At 33.8% G+C, this 18,071-nt stretch overlaps 1 protein-coding gene across 2 annotated transcripts in view; it reads left to right on the top strand.

Moving 5' to 3' along the window:
• GRID2 (glutamate receptor, ionotropic, delta 2) overlaps nt 1–18,071 on the top strand; it is a 2,375,079-nt gene that overhangs the window by 371,293 nt on the left and 1,985,715 nt on the right. The window lies entirely within an intron of this gene.

The following is an 18,071-nucleotide window of genomic DNA, read 5'->3' as shown; positions in this document are numbered from 1 at the left end:
CATAGTCCAGCATCTAGTATTATTACCTACGGATACGGACTGAATAAATACAGTTAAACAATATAACTTTGACATTGATCTTTCTTGATTTTGAACCATGCCAGATCTTATATTTCTGTTGGAACAGACACTGATCTTCATACAGATTCAGTATCAGTATTATTTAGCATTATGTAATGCCAGTGCTTGTTAATCCTGTTCATAATTTGCTGATTCACACAGTTGAATGACATTGTGTAGTCAATATAACAAAGATAATGATCTTTCTAGTGTTTTTGTTCTCTGCTTTTTAGCCAAGATCCATCTGACTTCCATAGTGGTATCTTAAATATTTTACTAGAATATTAAATAAAACAAGTGTTAGGCTAAAACAAGGGACCATTGGAAACTGCATGGTTTAAAAGCAGGATGTATGGGTGTGAGAGTTGTATCATAGTGTTTAATCTGATATCTTTGCTTCATATCACTTTAAAGAGTTTCTTGATAGCAGATTTTCCCAGCACAATGTTTTATTAATTTCCTAGCTTAGGTTACCATATGCATTCAACTTCAATGAAAATCTTTGAAATCTTAAATCTCTATATAATGGCTATCAGTGCAATGGGAGGATTTTTATTTTCTTGATTTTAAGATGCAATGCATACTGAAGGCTGTAGTTTTTCGTTATCTTCAGTAAGTGCTTCACGTTAACTCTCTGCAAGCAAGGTTGTGTCATGTACATAACATAGGTTGTTGATGAATTTTTCTCCAATCCTGGTCCACATTCTGATTGATATAGTCATTTCTCTAATTATTTGCTCAACAGACAGATTCAATAGATACAGAGAAAGGAAATAACTCTGATATACACTTATTTTATACCACACAATATTACCTTGTTTTGTTCAGAAACTCCTCCTTGAAATTCCATACATGGAATTCACATGAGCACAACTAAGTGTTTCAGGATTTCCACTATTCTCAATTATCCTTAATTTATTAAAACTCACATAGTCAAATGCCTCTTCACAGTCAATAAAGCACAAGTAAACATATTTTTATTTGCTCGTGTTTTATTCTATATGGAAGAGTAACAGTGTCATATTCATCATCCAAGTGAACATGTCAATATCTAGTCCTGAGGCGCAACACTGTGATTTGTAAGATAATATCCAATAACTTCCAAAGAAGACTTGTTCCTACAAATATTAAAATATTATGCATTTTTATATGGTAACTGCCAATGCCAGAGATGGACTTAAAAAGGTTACCAAAATCTACAATCTGAAATTGATGTAGTCAAGATCCATTGATCATTACTTGAAAATGTGAAAGTCTGAAACAGATCAAGCATTAAAAGAAATGTTCAAAATCCCTAGCCCTGAGAGAGATGCAAATCAAGACAACCATGAGATATCATCTCACTCCAGTAAGACTAGCAAAATTTAACAGAACAGCAAGCAACAAATGCTGGCGAGGTTGTGGAGAGACTGGAACCCTTATTCACTGTGGTGGGAGTGTAAAATGGTGCAACCACTGTGGAAATCATTGTGGCGCTTTCTCAAAAAGTTACAAATAAAGATACCATTTGATCCAGCAATTCCACTACTGGGAATATACCCTAAAGAGATCATAAATGACATCCAAGTAGATATATGTGTACCCATGTTTATCGCAGCTTTGTTTACAGTAGCAAGGAGTTGGAAACAACCTAAATGCCCATCAACAAACGAATGGGTAGAGAAGCTGTGGTATATTCACACAATGGAATACTATGCTGCATTGAAAAACAAGGAACTCATGCAATATTATTCAAAATGGGTGACCCTGGAGGACATTATGCTGAGTGAAATATCTCATTCACAAAGGGACAAATGCTATATGGTGCCACTGTTGTAGAATGAGGCTGGCATTGGGGTGGGGTAAGACTGAGAAAAACTGGATGAAATATGTTTATGGCATTGAAGTCTATGGGGGAGAGAATAGTCTAAAAGTATTATATTTTAGGGCATTATTTTTATCGTAGGAGAACGCAATGAGGGTTGCAGAGTCGATTATATTTGGGGTTAGGGGTTGGGATTTGGGGAGGTGCGGGGGGATTGTGTACCAATGAGGGCGTTTTTCTTTTGCTTTTCAAGGAGAAGAGCAAAGGGGGGGAGGGGGAGGGGTTTGTGCGTGGAGAAGGGTGCAACAATGGATGAATGGAATTCCAAAATCTCTGTAGATGTTCATTGAAATGAAAAATAAACTAAATTAAAAAAAATAATAAAAAACAAACAAACAAAAAAGTTGTTATTTTTGAGGTGATTTTAACTTAGAGTCATTGTTTAGGACAGAGTAGACAAGACGAATGATACTTCAGATTTTCAGGAAGCAAATTGTCACACATCTTTAGTCTGAGGAATCGCTCTTAATTTCAAACCACAGCCTTTGGCCAGCAAGAAGTTTGACATTACTACTATGGATCCTTGAAGATGTATCAGCAACTCTATGAACAAAAGACCTAATGCCTTTCCATAGCTATCGTTTTTTCTTCAAGTTCATAGAGTTTCCACAGGCATGTGGTTTAGGAAGTGAATGCCACCCCTGTTTCCCAACCTGTTTTACAACTGGGAGCTCCACCAAACACTGTCCACAATGGGAAACCATTATGGCATTTGATATCCCCATGGCACAAGGTTCAGCATCATAACAAATCCAGGTTACCATTACAGCATATTGACAAAGAGTGATGTGCAAAGTGGAAGAATGTTCCTCCAGATATAACAGCACTAGTCTCATTTAACAGTGGTCAATTTTTTTTTTTAGTCGAATATGACTCAGAGTAAGTTTTGCACAAAATATCTGAATTCTATTATATTCTATTATATAATTAACACCATTTCTGTACATTTATAGGAGCTTAAGGAGTTATAAATAGTTGAAAAAATATGGTATTAGATATAGTACAGTTCTAGAAAAATGCATAATGGGAATTTGCAAGACTAACAAACTATTCATTGAAAATACTTTTTTCCCCAACAACAATGTAAATAGTAACTATGCCCCTGGTAGTTTACAGATGGAATAACATTTTCCTCAATTACTAACTATCGTATAACTAAATAATTCATAATAGTATTGATATTAATGGACTGTTTATCATGTTTATGACATATGTCTGGCAGTAATGTATACCAAGGTGCAAGTAAATGGTAACACTGGATTTATTTTTAAAGTATATGTCTTTTTGCGTGGGCCATGATTCACAATGGTTTGATAGTTATGTGTTGTATAGTAACACATTTGACAGGAATATAATGGTATAATCTGACCATTAAATAATAATATGTTGTTTTTATTGTTGTTATATGCACCTCTGCACCGCCTCTGTATGAGCAATAGCTCTGAAGCCTGCCCTGTCCTGAGTCAGTCTCACTGACTTGGACACACTAACCCGATTGCCCCAGTTATTGAATCAATCCATCTCATCTGGGATCATCCTCTCCTGCACTTTCTCCATCCTCCCATGCATAATGTCCTTCTCCAAGGATCAGTCACTCCTGTGGACAAGCCTATAGTGTATGATACAGAGCTTCAAAATCCAAGCCTCCATGGAGACACTCACTTGGGTTCACCCTCTCCAACTCAGATCTATTTGTTTTCCTGGCTATCCATGGTATGTCCAAGACTGTTCTCCAGCACCACAACTCAAAGACATCAATTTTTCTGTCATCTTTAATCATTGTCCAGCTCTCTGATGCATAGCAAGTAATTGAAAAGACCATAGCCTGGATCAGGTTTACTTTAGTCTCTAGACTGCCATTGTTGCTACTCAGTACTCTGGAAAGGTCCCTGGCCACATATTTTTCCCAGTGCAATTTCTCTTTTGATTTCCTGACTGTTAGTGCCAAGAGTGTTGACTGTGGAGTCAAGCAAGCTGTAGCTGTTAACAACCTCAATCTCCACTCCAACCATCATGGTGCTGCCATTTGGCCCGGTGGTAAGAATCTTTGTCTTCTTCATGTTGAGCTTCAATCCACATTGAAGACTACAGTCCTTGAACTTCTGCAGCTAATGCTTCAGGTCCTCTTCAGTTATAGCAAGCAAGGTTGTGTCCTCTTCATAGCATAGGTTTTTGATGAGTCTTCCTCCAAACCTGATGCTACATTCCTCCTCATAAAGCCTAGTCTCCTGAATGATCTGTTCTGCATATAGATTGAAAGTATATGGAGATAGGACACATCCAAGATGTACTATTGCTTTCCTGGTTTTGAACCATGCAGTGTTTCCTTGCTCTGTTCTGAGGATTGCTTCCTCTTTGTGAGTATAGTTTTCATATGAGCACAATCAAATGTTCTGGGATACCCATTTTCCACAAGGTTAGCCACTATTTATTTGATCTACACAGTCAAATGCCTTTGCATAGTCAATGAAACACTGATAGATATTTCTCTGGTACTTTTTGCTTTTTTCCAAGATATATCATACATTGGAAATGATTTCTCAAATGCCATGACCTCTTCTTGTAAACCCAGCATGTATTTCTAGTAGTTCACTGTCAATGTTCCAGTCATTTTTTGTATAATATTCAGCAGGATTTTGCTTGTGTGTGATATTAGTGATACTGTTCAATAATTTTTACTCTGTTGAGTCACCTTTTTTGAAATGAGAATAAATATGGATCTTTTTCTATCAGTTGGCCAGGTACTTATCTTCTAGATTTCTTGGCACAACCTGGTGGGCACATCCAATGCACTCACTATCTGTTTATTGAAATATGTTAATTGATATTTTGAGAGTTTCTGGTTCCTTATTTTTTTGCAAGTCCTTCAGAGCAGACTGTACTTTCTCCTTCATAACCTTTGCCTCTTGATCATATGTTGTTTCATGAAGTTTTTCTGTGTCAGCCAATTCATTTTTGTATGGTGACTCTATATACTCCTTCCATCTTTTTAAAATTATTCCTAGAGCAACATTCTGCCCAAAGTATCCTTAAGTTTTGCAACTCACAGATTTGTTCTTTAGTTCCTTCATGCTATGAAATGCCACGCGAGTGTAGCCCTTTTGATTTTCTGACTCCAGCTCCTTGTACATTTATGATAATACATTTTTTGTCTTCCCGAGCCATCCGTTGAAATCTTCTATTCAGCTCTTTAACTTCTTGATTTCTTCCCTCTTGGCAATCTAGTGCAATATTCAGAGTCTCTTTTGACATCCATTCTGTTTTTTTCTTCTTCCTCTGTCCTTGTAGTGACCTTTTGTTTTCTTCATGGATGATATTCTTATACTTCCCACTCCTCGTCTGATCTTCATTCGTGTTCAAGGCCTCAAACCTGTTCCTCAAGAGACTTTAAAATTTAGTTGGGGTAGACTCAAGATGAAATTTTTATTCCTGTGGATTTAATTTTACTTTCTTTATCTTTTATTTAAACTTGCAAATGAGTAGATGGTCTGTTCCTCAATCAGCACCTGACCTAATTTTTACTACTGATACTACACTTTTCCAATGATTCCTTCCACAAATATAATCTGTCTGATGCCTGAGCATACTATCAAATGAATTCCATGTTTATAGCCCATGTTTATCCTTCTTATAAAAGATGTGTACAATGAATAAGTAATTGATTGTACAGAATTTTATCATCCTATCCCCAGCCTCATTTCCATCACTAAATCCATGTTTTCTGACTACAGAAACTTCTTCTTGGTTCCCAAATTTTTCATCCCAGTTACCCATTATTATTATTTTTTTTTGCTTCCTCCACTGAGTTACTCATTATTATTAATGCATCTTGGTTGCATGTTCGATCGGTTTCTGACTGCAAAAATTTGTAGAAATCATCTATTTCATCTTTGGCCCTGGTTGTTAGTACATAAATTTGAATGATAACAGTATAATCAAGTCGTTCTTATATTCATATGGATATTATCCTTTTGCTCAAAACATTGTATTTCAAGATGAATCGAGAAATGGCATATTTAACTATGACACACCACCATTTTTCTTCATCTTTTTCATCTCCAGCATAATGGAGCATATCATTCAAATATCATTCAAAATATCCCATGCTGCCAATCCATCTCATTTTGCCAATATCTAATATCTCAATATTTATGTGTTTCATTTCTTTCTTAAGGATGTCCATTTTTCCTGCATTTGTTTTGTGATCTGATCTGGTTATCTTCCACTCTTTCATAATAACCAATTTTCTGTAACCTAACCATATTGATAAGTGAAATTAGACTTCGGGCAGCAGCCAACTTAACTATACCTGTAGAAAGAAAAGATGCAGAATCCCAGTTTTGTCAGTCAGAACAAGGCCATTAGCTGATTGAGGGACATGAAGAAGTTTCCTCTTAGGGGAAAAAGGTAAGAGGTCTCCTACCATGCAATTTACAGCCTCAAAAAGATAATTGAAGGATCAGCTATAAGTTGGTTCCAATTGGACAACAATGAGACAGTAAATATGAGCAGAAGACCTCAAGGATTGCCTTAGAATGAAATTTTCACAAACTGGAGTTCAAAATCCAATACGAATGAACATACACAGCATTTCTAAAACTGAAGGAATGAAAAAAAAATCTAGCACAGGAGTTACAAAGGAATCTGTGGACAAAATAATGATTGACACAGAAACTCAAAAGAAGATTTAAGGAACACATACAACCATAAAATATTGTTCTACTGAATTTAGATTAAATTCTAAAAACTTGAGTTGATTCTTTTTTTTTTAAACTTTGCTTTTAGGTTTTGGACTGCACAATGAGAAAATATCTAGTACTTCCAGAAGCTTTTTCTAGATTTGAATTTGCATAAAGTTTCTGATGTGAACAGATGAATTGAAGTTCCAGAATTTAAGTACTTTAACATTATAATTATATTTGTGAACAATATTTATTGAGATACATTTGGTAGTTGAAAATAAATCTGGCACATTATCTTTCTATCTAAATTTGTAACAGATCAATCGATAAGATTAACACATGGTTTTTAAATGTAAGTATTTTTTAGATAAATGTACTACTACTGTTGGTACAAATATATTATAATGCTTCATAATACTTTGTCACAAATATTACTTGGTATTATTTATATTGTAAAGTATTTTTTGGGATTCTTTAATTCTTTTTTTTAATCATTTAAGTTTAAGGGATGTTAGTATTATTTAATATATTCTTTTCATGAAAATGATCTTTTTATCTTTATGTAGCATACACTGTAATCTTCCAAGTCACTTAACTACACCATTTTTTATCTAATAACACAGTTGCAGTTACAAGCTAAATCCAGCTCAAATTCATTCTTTGTTATCTTCTTTAATGGTGGTTAAAGATTTCTATCATGGCTTTGTTGTGCGACTTAAGGTAATATATGACTCTCCAAATTTAAGATGTGACTAACACTTATTCCAATTGTATTTTTATAAACCATTGTTTCTAAGAGCATTTCCAAAGATGTCTTTCTGTTGATCAAATAGAAAGCACTGATATTTTGCAAGATTTACAAGGTTTGTTTGATTTTTTAAAGTGGAATGCATATATGAAAGACATATCTCTCTATCCTATTTTGCTTTGGCAGAGACAGGGTTACAACCTTTTCCTATACTTTGCACATTTGTTAAGAAAATGTTAAATCTGACTGATATGGCTTAGTTGAGAGATCATTCATAGTAGAAGACAAATTTCTATTTCTTTAATAAATTTATATAAATTATTATGATTGGTAATATTTCTATAAAGAATTGAGATAAATGAAAAGACATCAAAAAAGTATTTTTTAAATTTAATTAGTGTAATCTTTAGCTGACCGTTCCTTATTAGTTATTTCCTTTTACTGCTATTTTCTCCAACAGATCATCGTATCATGGAAAATAAGACAAAAATTCATAAAAAAGATAATTTTACTGACACCTTTATATTTTTTAATGAAAAGAAAAAATATTTCTCTCAGAATTTGACTAACTATTGAGTTAAATAAAAAAGAAATACATCTTGTATTTTAGATTATTTTGATGGAATTGTACATTTGAATTTGACTTGTGTATGCACCATATTTTTATTATTAAACTTAATAAGGAGATGTTTAATTCTTCCCAAAGATATACATCTGAATAAAAGGGTTTTTTTAGCTTTCTTTACAACAGCATTCATAATTCTCAAGTGTAATTTTTTCACTCTTAGACTTTAGTATTACGGACTATGTTACCTAGAGTGGGGAAAATGTCAGTAGTGCATTCTTAGTGGAGATTAATCCCTAATATTTGTAGTAGAATGTTTCTGTGAATTCTGGACCAACATTTTTAGAGAAGGGTAAATGTAACATTCTATTGAATTGACACATCTAGTATAAATCATAGATTCTTAAATATTCTATCTTAGCCTGAGTAATGATAACAATGGGTTTTCTTTTTTTTTAATGCTATAAGCCATAGTTTCCAAAGTGTGAAGTAGAGTTTATGGCACCCGTTAGAAGCCCTCGTGTGGTCCTGGATGAAATAATGGAAGAGAAAATAGAAGGTCAGTGTTCAGAATCTACCAGGGAGCCACTCCACTGTAAAGGACTAAGCCATCTGCTCCAATAGAGATTTACAATCTGGGAAACCTTTTGGGTCAATTCTACTCAAGCCTCTAAAGTTCCTATGAGTTAAAATTGACTCAGCAACACTGGTTTGGTTCTTTTTCTTTTCTTTTGTTTTATACATGAGAATACCAAATAGTTTTCTGGTTTTTTTGTTGTTTTAGGCACACACAGAGCACACAAACACAAGTACACATAATGCTGCATTCCATACACTGTTGCACTACTAATCAAAAGACTTCTTTACTCCAGTGGTTCAAGTCCATCTTTGGCTCCATTGTAGAAGTGTATGCAGTCTTTCTTTGTAAAATGGTTTACAAACCTGAGAAACCAGAAGTCAGAATTTACTTGGTGACAGTAACTGACATGTATACACAGTGAATAGCATATTGTGCTGCTAACCATAATTTTGCAGTTGAAGTCCACCAGACACTCTGTGGGTGAAAAATGGAAATCTTCCTCAAAGATTTGCAATCCTGGAAATCTAATAAAACGGGTCCTTGTAAGTAGGAACTGAGTTAATAACTAAATAAGTTGTATTTATTATATATGACTCAGTGAAATCTAGGGAGTCTTTGAACAAGTTGTTATTAATTTTGGTCCTTATGAGTTGTTAAAGTATATCCAGAGTTCTCCTTAGTTAGAAGCTTGGATGATGACACTTGGTCTGTCTTACTGTGGACATATTTTCAGGAGAGAACAATTGATGATGAAAGAGGTCAGCATAAGAGAAACAAGCTATTAACTAGATAGAATGACAGAGTTGCTGCAACAATGGCTGAAATGCAAAATTTACTGTGATCATGACATGAGAGCAGGCAATGTTTTATTCTGTTACACATAGGAGAGCTATGAGTCAGAGCCTACTTTGTGGTTTCTAATAACAATTTATTAATGATAGTAAACTTTTCAATCTATTTTACTGACAATTTTCCTTCACACTTATATAAAATTATAATAGCTCCTGGTCTGAGTATATACAGGTACTGAAAATTTATGCTGGTTATATTTTCAGTTTGTTTAGCATTTGTTAGAGGAAGCAGTTGTTCAAAACAGTTTAAACAACTGGAAAAAAAACCAACCCTGTAGTTTAGGATGGTTTGAAATTATTTCAGAATTTGAGTACATTAGCAAACAAAGCAAGACTTACTTGTGCAAAAATGACTTTCTGTGTGTGATTTTTTTTCAGTTTATATACTTAGAAAATGAAAAAGCAAAACAAAAAAAAATCCCTGACAAAACAGAAAATTTTGTTTCATCAAAAATGTAAAATGAGCCATTTAACTTTTATTGTTATTTGGGGTAACAGTTAAAGACTCTAAAGGGAAATTTCTTGCATAGTTCATCGCTTTCATTATATGCCAATATACCTCATGCATACACAGCTTGCAGCTTCTTTTTGTATTCACACATAATTTGATCCATACAAGCAGAGTGGAATTAGCTAAGATTTTAAAAATGAATAAAAGTTGCAATGGAAGTAAGTTAGTAATGATATAATTAAGACTCTAAAGACAGAAAGGAGTAAATTAGCATGATATAGTAAAAAGAAATTATTTTTCAGAGTATGAATTCCATTAAAAATGTCAATACTACATAAAGTGCTCAAAACATTATGCAATCCTGATGTAAATCTCAACATTATTTAATGAAATGGGGAGAGGAACCCTCTATCTCCAACTTTTTATGGAAAGAAAAGAAGTCCAGTATTGAAGAAGAATAAAAGGAAAGCCCTCATACTTCAGGGTCTCAGAATTTGCTCTGTAGTTATAACAGTAAAAACAATTTTGTATTCATTCGAACTCACTGACTAGTGGAACAGAGTGGAAAATTCAGAAATTTATTCATATACTGGGATTATCATTTTCAATAAGACAGTCCAAATGTGTTCATTGAGAAAAGGCAATATCTTTAACAATTGATGCTTTTAAAACTGGACATTTATTTGCAGAAAAATGAGGTAGAATTCATACCTTACACTATGTTCAAAACCTAACTGAAAATGGATCAAACACTGAAATTTGAAAACTAAAGCTATAAAGTTCCTGATTAATGGTGAAAAAACATGCAACTTAGGGAATATTTTTAGCTATGTATATCTGTGTTTCATTGACTATGCCAAGGCACTTACTTGACTGTGTGGATCATAACAAACTGTGGCTGACTCTGAGAAGAATGGGAATCCCAGAACATTTGATCGTGACCCTTTTGGTTAATAATTCCTTAGTGATATGATTCCTTGCCATAGGCCAAAAGAGAATCCTAAATAATCACCTACTACAACACTGCATGGTTCAAAATGGGGAAGGGTGTGTGCCAAGGATGTGTCCTATCTCCCTATCTTTTCAATCTATATGTGGAATAGATCATCCGGGATGCTGGGCTGTATGAAGAGCAATGTGGGATCAGGATTGGAAGTATATTCGTCAATAATCTGTGTTAAGCAGCAACCCTGCTTGCTGAAACTGAGGAGGACCTGAAGTGCTTGCTGCAGAAGGTCAAGGACTGCAGCTTTCAATATGATTGAAGCTCAACATCAAGAAAACAAGATTCTCACTACTGGGTCAATTGACAACATCATGATAGATGGTGAAGAGATTGAGATTGTTGACAGCTTCAGTTTGCTTGGATCTACAATCAGCACTCTTGGTACCAGAAGCCAAGAATTTAAAAGATGAACTGCATTGAGAAAGGCTGTTGTTAGACACCTCTTCAAAGAACTAAAGAGCCAGAGGTGTGCGGTTCGAATTAACCAGATGCTCTGCTGGAGAAGGAGGGATAATCTACTCCTGTGCCAGTCAGATCCAATTTGATGGTACACGCACAAAAAATAATAAAATAAAATAATTTAAAAAAAAATACTGAAGAGCAACATCAGCCTGGGGACTAAAGTACACCTGATCTAGGCTTTCTAATTTATGCATCAGAGAGCTGGACAATGACTAGGGATGATAGAAAAGAATTTGATGCCTTTGAGCTGTGCTGTTGGAGAAGAGTATTGAATATACCATGAACAGCGAGGAGAACAAACAAGTTTGTTCTAGAGAGGATGAAGCCAGGTTGCTCCTCAGAGACAAGGATTCTGAAGTTTCGTAAACATACTTTGGACATGTTACAATGTGGGATGATTTAAAAAAAATCACAGGGGAATGACAGAATTTAACTGAACTATAACCTTACTCTGTATAAGACTAGGGGAGGGAGCTTACTCTTAAAAGAGCTTATTCCGTGTTTTATAAGTATTAATAATTCACCATTTTATACAGGATGTAACCTTTTGTTCTACTGTTCAGAGCCAAAATTATGGAAAGATCCAATCAATGAAAAGGACTATATGCACTGTGATGTTAGGGCTGAATGACACTCTGTGATCTTCATTAATCTCTTTATTCAATAACTCTTTCTTGCTTTTGACAGTCTTATACGAAGACTTCTTACATCACGTAGATGTAGTCTAACACTTGTGATACTTTGTATTTTATATTCTGGAAGGAAAAATATAGGGGTTTTTTTTTTGGTTTTTTTTGTTGTTGTTGTTTTTTACTTTATGTTTTCTGGAAGTGCTCCCTTAATTTTAATTATTTTGGTACCACATTTTCTTTTGTCCCCTCATGCCTGATTGCTTTCTGTCTCCTTTTAGAGGCTAGATCCTTTCAGTGTTACTATTATGTTTTGTTTGAGGTTTCAATGCAGCTCTTATTTTCTTCTCATTTTATATATTTCTTGAGTATCATATGTCTATAGTCACATGAATTTCATGACCATGAAGCTTCTTCAGATAAGACTTATAACTCAAATGTGATCATTTTACTTTAAAAAAAATCACATGTATCATATTCCCCACTTTTCATGTGACTGTCATGCCCAGGGAGTGGACAACCCTCACCTCTTTCCTAATTCTGACACCCACTTGATCATCATCTAATACTATGGAATCCACCTCTTGAGTAAACTAACATTTTTACAACTACCAACACCCCCAGTGCCATATTTCCATTCTAAATTTTAAAGATCTTTCTCTACTTCATTAATTTAGTAATAATTTCTACATTGTAGTGACAACCATATTTTGCCATATTACCCCCCATGATTTTATTTTCCATAAGTGAACAATCAATATTATTTCTGTTATGAATGAGTTTTCTGCATTTAAAACATAATTTAGCCCATAAAACTTGTTGCTCCTGAGGCAATTCTAACACATAATCACCTTAGGGTTTCCAAGAATATAAATAACTACAGACGCAGAATGTCATGTCTTTTCTCCTACAGAGGGGCGGGTGCTTTCAAACTACCAACCTTTTAGTTAGTAGGAAGGGGTACAACCAGTATGCAAACCAGGGCGCCTTTCTACAGTTAAGTCATAACAGATGTTTTAAAGCCTTGCTAAATGTTACTTATGTTAAAGCTATGTTAGTTATATTAAAGAAGAAATGAAAATTATTTGTTTTCTTTTTAAAAATGCCATTAAATCTTCACAAAGCTAAGCATCATTAAAGTCATTAAAGTGATCTAGGCTTTGGATAGGCATTTCCTACTACACTTTGTTTTATATTCTATTTATATTTACTCTTCTCTTGATGCAAATTAACACAATTTTGTCTTTTTTCACTTACTTAGATGATTCAGTAACCACACAGGTTACACATAACACATGTATTTCCAAAATCAGACATTTCTAATCTTGGAAAGTTCTTTTAATTCATTGATTCCCAGGTGATATAGAATAAAATTATGCCCTTCTATAAAGACTGTTGAAAATATAAGGAAGTTAGTAAAAATTTAGTCTGAAAAAATGAATGGGAATTGTAGGATTTGAAACACATCTTCAGTAACCTTTGCATTACTTGCATTTTAGAAGTCAAAGAATTCAGATCATGTTCCAGGTAATTTTTTTTTAAATCAGTATCTAAAAATAATTTTTCCAATACTACTCATAATTCTACAGGCCATGCATGTACTTCACATTGGGCTTAATCGTGCACTTAAATTATCAGCTGTGTTTTTATATATAAGGAGATGTTATCACAGAGTAGCTATGAGTAGCAAGCGACTCAGTGGCACATAACAACAACAACAACATCAGCCTTAGTAGGGAAAAACTTGGAAGATACCTGAAGACTATTAAAAGAACACCTTAAATAAAAATACAAAAATTGGAGACTGATAATCTTCTAATTATATTATATGTAATTATAGTAAATATATTGGTATACACTTACTATGCAAGAAACTATGATTTTATCATGAAAGGATAAACAATATATAAAAATGCTTGCTCGAGAAATTACTTTGCGGTAATCAACAGTTACACTTTTGGAATGTATTTTGTAATATTTGATAAATTTTGTTATTTTTGTTGAGCACTTTTGGGTCAGAACATACTCATAGCCAACCCTACAGTGGGTTTTCAGAAATTAGAAATCACAAAGGAAGAGATTCTTTATCTTCTTTGGAGTGGCTGGTGGATTAGAACTGTCTTTTGAGTTGGCAAGGCAACTCTTAACCACCAGATTTTTAATAAGAGCTCTTTGATAAAGTTTACTGTTGTTATTGTGTACCATCAAGTCAGAACCAATTCAGAGCTGACTCCTTAACTTTTCAGAGGCAGTTGCATGAGAGGAGATCACCCATGTTTCACCCACAGGGCAGCTGGTAGACTCAAACCATGTGCCTTTAGGTTTGCAACTCAGCTTCTTGCCATTAGGCCACCAGTTTAACACTGACTTATATATTGTATACCTAAAGTAGTTTTGAAAAAAATGTAAGAAACGTTTATAAAATATAAAACTATTCTCATTTACATAAGAAATAACTTTGTAACACACTTTTAGTTTACAATTATATATGAAGAACTATCAAATAATTGTTTTAAGTCCGTATTCCACAGACACTTTTAATTTAGTGTCAATAAAATATCATTTGAGGATTGAAAAGATTTGGAAGTGAATAGATTTTTTAAAAAAGTGAGTTGAATCTGACTTCCCTATGAGTATAAATATATCTCATATTTATTTATGATTGTTTATTCTAAAAATATTCAGACCAATTTAGCAGAGCTTTCCATATGAGGCTGTGAAGAACTTGCACTAGAATTCTCTTTGCAAGGGCACCTTCAGTCCTTCAGAGACTTTCACAATACTGAAAAGAACCTAATGAAACGTCCTTGAATGCTACATAATTATTGTGAAGCAAAACAACAACAACAACAAATCAATCACACTCTAAAATGTAAAGTCCCTATATTAAGAAAAACTAGAAGAATACGGAATATAGCATGACAGGTGCACCTGGTCCTTGTACTTCTGAAATTTCTAGTCAGCCTCAAGGTATTGTGGAAAAAATGCCTGCTGAAAAACTTTAAAAAATGGAAAATCCAGTTGAACATATTTTAACTCTAACAAATGTGGGATTAAATAAACCATATTAATTTTGTAGCAACAAAATATTATATTTACAGCACCTTCATAATCTTCAGTGATATAAGACTGTGAGATATACTTATCTGGATAACATTCATATATTTTATATAAAATATTTAAATTAATTTATTTACTCATTTTAAATATTATTGACTCATATCTATTATTAATTATATCTTCAACTTGCAAAAATCTGTCTTAATGCCTGTGTCCATCTTGAAATCAGTGTTAATGAACTAAACTGAATGATTTAGAATTTATTTCAATCATGTTGTTAAATGAGAACAACATTTAAGAGATATATTTATTATCCATTTTTTACAAGAAAGAAAGAAAAGTATTCACAATGGAGTAGTTCTAACTGGGGTAATTATGAATATTTCATGGACTACCAAAAGAACAAGCAAGTATGTCCTATAGAAAGTGAAACTCGGGAGTTTCTTGGAGGCAAGAATGGTGAAATTTTGTCTCACTTGTTTTGTGCATCTTATCAGAAGGTCCCAAATTTTGTTGAAAGACATCACATATGGAAAGATGGAAATCGGGAAGACACTTGAAAGATGAATTGAAACAGTAATTGTACAATGGGGTCAAATATATTTATTATGGTGAAAATGGCTCACTATAGGACAATTCAATAGCACATAACAACAAAAAATATTAAGACAGGCGCTTAACAGGATAAAAAAATAACACATAGATATCAGATTGCTGGAAATATTATAAATCTGAATTCAGGTAATGTGTTCATTTATGTCAGGGAAAGATCTATTGTGACATATTTTGTGAAAAATAAGGCACAGAGAAATGGAAACTATGACTCAATTTAAACATAAGTATTATCTAATGTCCAGTTGTTGTTGTTGATAGGTTCCATTGAATTGAGTGCAACTCATAGTGGTCCTATGAACAACACATCTAAACTCTGTCCTATCCTGTGTCATCTTCACCATTTCTTACATACATGAGTTTATTGCAGCACTCATAGTTTAATTCATCTAGTTGAGGGTCTCCTTCTCTTTCACTGACCTTCATCTTCCCAAGTATAATAATCCTCTCCATGGAATAGCTTCTCCTAAGATCATGCCTGAAATATGTGAGATGAAGCTTTGTAATCTTTGCCTCTGAAGAACACTCAGGCTGTACTTTCTCAAAGACAACATCTATTTGTATTTTTGGCAGTCCATAGGATATTCAGCACTCTTCTCTAATACCACACTTCAAAGGCATTAATTCTTCTTGTCATCTTTAGTTATTTTTTTTTCTCAGTTGCATTGCAAGTGATTAAAAGACCATGGCCCAACTCAGGTGCACCTTGGTCATCTAGGTCATATCATTGCTCAATAAATATTTGGAGAGATCGAACTTTGAGTACTTTCCCAATGCAGTACACCTCCTGAAATCCTGATTGTTGATGCCAGATGTTTTCTGTAGTTTTCAGAAGTAAATAACAAGCATTGTTATGTGCCATCAAGTCGACCACAAATAGAGACCTTATGAACAATAGCTTTGAACCCTTCCCTATCTTAAGGCAATCTCACTGTTTCTTACGTATCTTCCCTTGCATAGTCACTGTGTCAATCCATCTCATTCAGGGTTTTCCAGTGTTCATGTTTCTTCATATTTCTTAAAATTTATTATTTTATCCAATAAAATATAAATTCTAGAAATGTATAAAGTTTATAAATATGCTACAAATATGTAGGAACATAGATACAATAGAGGAATTTTCATTTAGGAACATTTCATTGACATGAAAAAGAAGCAACAATTGTTGAAATTGCATTTTAATCAAGCAATGGATCTATCATCCTGACTTCTGTATATTTGCAAGGTATTTGCAGCTAATATAATTTCTTATGGAATAAAATTCCTAGGGAGTATAAACTAAAACTGTTAGTATCCTAAAACTGGGATATTTTTCACATTAACTGATAAAAATATTTTTATAACATCAGTTAAAAGTGATCAATGTAATTAATTACAATGTTTAATCCACTTAATTTTACTGTACATTAAAATATAAGTGTACCTTAAAATATCAGTCTATCTCATCTGCTCTGTCCCTCTGCCCTTCCTAGCATGATGTCCTTTTCCAAGGATCTGTCCCTACTGGACACATACCCAAAGTATGTGAGGCGGAGCTTTAAAATCCTAGCCTTCAAGGAGAAACTTGGTTTCACCCTCTCCAAGACAGACCAAAAATGGGTCTGATTATCAAAATAGGTAATACAATAAAAGTACAAGTACAGAGAGTACTATTAACTACTATGAAAAATTACTTTCTTCTCACTATCCTTTAGATCTCAATCAGGGGACTTATAATCCAGTATGTACCTGTATCTTCCATATTTGTGTTAAGTATATTTTATCATTTTATCCTCCTGGTCCTCAATTTTCCAAGAAAAACACCTCCCCCCCCAATAAACCAAACCAAACCCAAAGTCACCCAACTTATTTAGAAGTACAGGAGCAAGTTCATTGGAGCAAGGGTGCTGACACTTCCTCTCACATAATTTGGGTACGTTATCATGAGAGTTCACTCAGGGGAAGGACAACATGCTTATTAAAATGAATTTATGCCAAAGAGAGGAAGACCTTTTTATTAATTTTTTAAAATTATTATTTTGTGTGTGTGTGTACTGTGAAATTAGATCTGACTGGTACAGGAGGAGATTGCCCCCCCCCCCCCAGCAGAGCATCAGGTGGATTCGAAGGAGGAAGATACTTATCTAAATAGAGTGGCATAGCAGCTTCAACTATGGTTTAAACACCTCAGAGATTGTGAGGATGATGCAGGATTGGGTAGAATCTTCTTCTGGTATGTACAGGGTCTTTCTTTGTTGGTACTATCACTACAGTCATTTGCAACAAAAACGATGGCCCTAAATTTTCTAGAATAAAATCATTTTACCATTTGTTTTGCCCAAGGAAACGTGTGTTTATTGAACAGACAAATAAATGCTCAAAGGAATGGAAGAGAACAATGCTTATATTTTTAGGCAAAATAAAATTAAGTGTATTAAACATTATAATTAATTACACTAATCAGTTTTAATTAATGTTATAAAATATTTGAATGATTGAATGAAAATATAATTTGTTAACTT

The sequence above is a fragment of the Elephantulus edwardii genome, unplaced genomic scaffold (genome assembly GCF_000299155.1).
Source record: "Elephantulus edwardii isolate Elephantulus edwardi_28Jun2011 unplaced genomic scaffold, EleEdw1.0 scaffold00144, whole genome shotgun sequence".
Lineage (NCBI taxonomy): Eukaryota > Metazoa > Chordata > Mammalia > Macroscelidea > Macroscelididae > Elephantulus > Elephantulus edwardii.
This window is presented reverse-complemented; position numbering and strand designations above follow the sequence as displayed.